We start from the raw sequence: 5,235 nt of genomic DNA, 5'->3' as shown, positions 1-5,235 counted from the left end.
AGTACTTCTCTGTGTCCCTAGACTGTGCATCATGGTACATCTTTATCTAGAGAACTCTAAGGACTTCATTTTTTCTGTAAAATTGATCTGTCTATATATGTTAGCATATCAATACCCCATGACAGGAACAAACTCTTAGAGTGAAAATAATTCCTTCTGTTAAACTTCAGTAACTAAACACTTGATTTTCTTCCTAGCGTAGCACAAAAAATAGTATCCGTTAGATTTTCTCCTTTTAATATTTATGTAGTTGTGCTTGTGCAGATGCTTGTATGAGTGATGCATAGAGATCATAGGACATTTCATGTGTTGATTCTCTCCTCTTACCTTATTTTTAAGAAGGGGACTCTCTTGTTTTTGCCATTGTGCTGCACATGGGGAATCTCTCATTGCTGTTTTCCTGTCATATATTAGAATATTTTCACTTGTGTTCTTGATATTCTGGTCATTAGGCTTAGGCTTCAAGAGTTGATCCCCACTGAGCCATCTCCTTGGCTCACTCTGTTTTAATTACATAACTTAGAAATTATGGTTGTTTCATAAATAATTTCTCCACGTGCGAAAGCCTGAGACTCGTGGAGTCGGGGACGCAGCAGGTTGCCGGAGTCGCGCCACCAGAATGGAGGGATGAAGCCAGGTTTCAGCCCCCATGGGGGCGGCTTTGGTGGCAGAGGTGGCTTTGGTGACAGAGGAGGTAGAGGAGGAGGCCGAGGAGGACGAGGAGGCTTTGGCGGTGGAGGTCGAGGTCGAGGTGGAGGAGGTGGTGGCTTCAGGGCACAAGGAGGTGGAGGCTTCCATTCTGGGGGCGGCCGGGGTTGAGGTGGTGGCTGGGGAGGTAAGAGAGGAAACCAGTCAGGGAAGAATGTGATGGTGGAGCCGCATCTACACGAAGGTGTCTTTATCTGTTGCGGAAAGGAGTATGCCCTCGTCACAAAGAACCTGGTCCCTGGAGAATCTGTGTACGGAGGAGAAAAGAGAGTCTCTATTTCAGAAGGAGATGATAAAATTGAGTACTGAGCCTGGAACCCCTTCCGCTCTGAGCTGCCAGCAGCAGTCTTTGTCAGTGTGGTGTAGACCAGATCCACATCAAGCCGGGGGCCAAGGTGCTCTACCTTGGGGCAGCCTCAGCACCACCGTCTCCCACGTCTCTGATATTATCCGCCCGCCCTGATGGTCTGGTCTACGCAGTTGAGTTCTCCCACCACTCTGGACGTGACCTCGTCAACTTAGCCAAGGAGAGGACCAACATCATTTCTGTAATTGAAGACGCTCGGCACCCACACGAATACTGCATGCTTATTGCAATGGTGGATGTCATCTTTGCCGATGTGGCCCAGCCAGACCAAACCCGGATTGTGGCCCTGAATGCCCACACCTTCCTGCAGAATGGAGGACACTTTGTGATTTCCATTAAGGCCAACTGCATTGATTCCACAGCCTCAGCAGAAGCTGTGTTTGCGTCTGAAGTGAAGAAGATGCAGCAGGAGAACATGAAGCCCCAGGAGCAGCTGACACTGGAGCATTATGAGCGAGATCAGGCTGTGGTCGTAGGTGTGTACAGGCCCCCTCCCAAGGCAAAGAATTGAAACTCAGAGCTGGCTGGAGTGAAGAAATGTGCATTGCTACCGTTGCACGTGTGGCTTTTAATTATTTTTTTTTTGAGGGGGAGTTGTTTTGTTTTTCTATTAAAAGACTCATCTATCAAAAAAATAAATAAATAATTTCTTTCTTTCTCTCTCTCTTTCTTAATCTACCTGATAGATGTTGTATTACAGAGAATTCAACTAGCCAATTAAACTAATAAAGTTTATTTTTATTTGCTATCTATGAAATTATATTGAACAGACAATGGAGTACATTCTATACCTCTCTATGCCTTATTATTTGTGTTGTTATTCAGGCAAATTTCTAAACTATATTGAGTTCTCTAAAGTGTGAAATTTGTAAGGTGCTTAAAAGTTAAAAAATGTATTATACCTCACTGAATAATGAAAGAGTATCTCTTAAATGAAATATTTAATGAGTTTTTAAAGTATGGTGAAGAATGTGTTTAAGAATTGCATTCGGTATGGGAGAAAAAAACTGTAACAGCTTTTAATTTAGAAAATGATCAAATTAAAAATTATATAAAACTGCCAACTCTAGCAGGAATAATTATAGTAATAATTACACTGTGCTGAAGATATTAACTTGGAAATATAATGGAAATACTATTTCTGTCATCTCTCAGATCGTGAGTTCAACAGCACTGTAGCTCCAGTCCCAGAAGGATGGAAGTCTTTTACAGCAGGAGCCACTCTGGAGCTCAGAGCTGCATCTATCCTCGTCTCTGCTGCTTCCTCCCTTACGTTAACTTTCCATCTCTCTTTTTCTTCCTCACATCTATAAGTAGGTTTCTTGTTGCTAGGTATTTATTGAACTTTGTTGTCTCAAGTATGCAGATGTAATACTGACTGAAGTATGAAATAAAATAATAATGGTTCTTCCAGTATATTTAGATAACCAGGATGAAGTTTGTAAGGATTTTATAAGCTACAGAATTACATCTTTTTTTTTTTATAATTTATTTTTTCTCAAATCGTAATTAATTCTCACAGGGGTTATAAACACAGAAAGGCAGGATGTGGGGAAGGGAATGACACTGGAGTGTGGATGTTCAGGGGGAATACAGATATCTTCAGAACCAGGTTGCCACAGATATGGCGAAGAACCCTCTTACCCTTAAAGGGAATGGCCCAGACCCAGTTCCCTTACAGGGCCGAGGATTGATATGCCTGTTTGATACCACACAAGGCACAGCTAACCGGCTACCAAAAAATTAATGAAATAAATAGATACCCCCACAAAGCCAGGCCCAACCATAAATAAGATGAATAACAATTTACATCCAGGGAAGAGAAATCTCCCTGAGAATTCCCTTCTTTTTCCTTTCCAGGTAAAAATGAATCACCCATGATGTCTGCTGTTAGAAGTTCTAATCTAGAAGCGGGCCTCTGAAATTATACTACTCAGACCTTTGAAGGGCCACTAACAAGAACATCAAACAGCTACAGATTGACATCACTAATCTGAAGACATCCTTCGTTTCACTGTCTGAAGAGTCCTCCTAAACTCGCAAAGATCCTTATGGGACTCGATTTACTCTATCACAATAGAAATGGCTGTGTACAGCCTTGATTGTGGCTCTTGATTGTGTACAGACCTTAAAGAAGAATGTTGCCTTTACATAGACAAGAAAAGGAGGGTTAAAGAGAGCATGAAATAGGTCAGTGAAGGCCCTGAGAAAAATCAGAGAGAGAAAGAACAGATGAATGCTGGTACAAGAATTGGTTTTCAGACTCTCCAAGGTTGTCAACCCTACTTCCTCCCATCTTGGGACCCTTATTTTGGTTCTTTTTGCTTATTTCTACCAGTCTCTGGACCTCAAATAGGCTGACTAACTCTGTGAAACAACAGATAAATAATTTGGTAGCAAAACCTATTCAGTAACATTATCATACGTTAGCTGTGGAGGACCACGAGACTCAAGATGAGGTTGTTACTTTATACAGGATGCTCCCAAAACCCATCTCCACAATTACATCTTTAAGAATGAGAATCTGAAGCTATCTGAGTGTCCAATGTTATGTATTTGTAAAGGAAATGAACACCTGAAAGTTTCCTAACATCATTCCATGTTCTATCTCTCTGTGTGTCTCTCTTTCTGTCTCTCACACATACATGTGTCCAGACATTCGCTCACATTAACAACTCACATATTCATATACACACAAACATACACACACCCACAAATACTCTCTGTCTTTCCCACACATGTGTATAAACATTCACTCACATTAATACCCTTACATGTATATGCAAACACACATATACACACTTTTACACAGACAAGCATACCCATGCTCAGTCAAATTGCACTCAGAGATACACAAAAAGATATACATTGTTATGGAATTCTAGTGAATATATATATATATATATATATATATATATATATATATATATATAAATTTTGAGTAAATTAAAACAGTCATATTAATACAGTATAATATTGTGCATATTAAACTGTTTGGATTCAGCATTAAATTTTCCTTATGTAAGACATATTTGGGATACGTATGAAACTTGGTCATTTGTGTTTATGTAAGCCTAAGTATCCTAATAGAATAGTAAAAATACATAGGTTAGTAGGATGTAAAACCATTTTGACATTGTGACTTTACAAGCTTTATTAAAGAGCAGTGTGATTAAGTTACAAACATTTTTCAAAACATAAATCTCATAATGGTTTAAGTGAGTGTACAATTTTATGCAGACCACATTATAGTTCTCCCTGACTTCATGCAGCCTGCAGGGCTGTGCTTGGAGATATACAGTAGTACAAGATATAAAATAAGATGGGAGAGCATGTAGATTGACTTTACAATGGTGAAGGCTTTCGTCTTTCGCCATCTTTTTGCTGTGGTTTCAAATGAAGAAATGGACAAGGCAGCAGTTTCAAATTTGTAAGACAAAGATCTACTCATTGCAAAATTGTGTATTGGCATTGTTTCACCTGGATGCACTGCATTTATAAATTATGAGAATCCCAATCTAGCAGCGTCATTCTGCACTCTGAAACCTGTCAGGAGCTTATAAGACTTGAAAGGGTCCTACAAAAACAGCTGTGTTTTTTAAATCGTCTTATAAATTGGAAGATTTGCATAAAGGTTTCTTCATGTATATTTAATTTTGGTGGATCCACTCCTGACATTCTCCTTTTGCCAATTTCCCTATCACACTTAAACCTTTAATTTTGAGTATTTTTTCCTCTCACTTCATGTCTTCTGTAAGCTACTGTCTTTTATACAGGAGAAAGCATTAAGGGTCAATGACTTCTGAAGAACAGAAAATCACTCTCCTTTGGACACACAGCTTCTGGGCGATTGCTTAAGTTACATACTTAACAATACATGGATAGCACTAACTAGGTTCAGAACTATTAATAATAGCTTTTTAAAAGAAGACATGAAATTTATGAATGCTATCAAGGCTGTGATAATTTTTTATATATATTTACCTATATAAGATATATCTTATATACATATATCTTCATATTCTGTTACTCAGCAGACTTTGTGTAACCTCTAGGAGAGGTAATGATACAGACAGTAAAATTAATGGTTAATTTGTTCACATGCAAAATTTACTTGTATTTTATGAAAAATATAATCAATATAGTGACAGAAATTTTAA

The 5,235-nt window shown here is 38.8% G+C and overlaps 1 pseudogene; it reads left to right on the top strand.

Annotated features, from left to right (window-relative positions):
* The first annotated feature begins 627 nt into the window (after positions 1-627).
* On the top strand, positions 628-1,586 carry LOC114630966 (annotated as a pseudogene).
* The last annotated feature ends 3,649 nt before the right edge of the window (positions 1,587-5,235 follow it).

Source organism: Grammomys surdaster, unplaced genomic scaffold, assembly GCF_004785775.1.
Source record: "Grammomys surdaster isolate TR1022 unplaced genomic scaffold, NIH_TR_1.0 67, whole genome shotgun sequence".
Classification (NCBI taxonomy): Eukaryota; Metazoa; Chordata; class Mammalia; order Rodentia; family Muridae; genus Grammomys; species Grammomys surdaster.
This window is presented reverse-complemented; position numbering and strand designations above follow the sequence as displayed.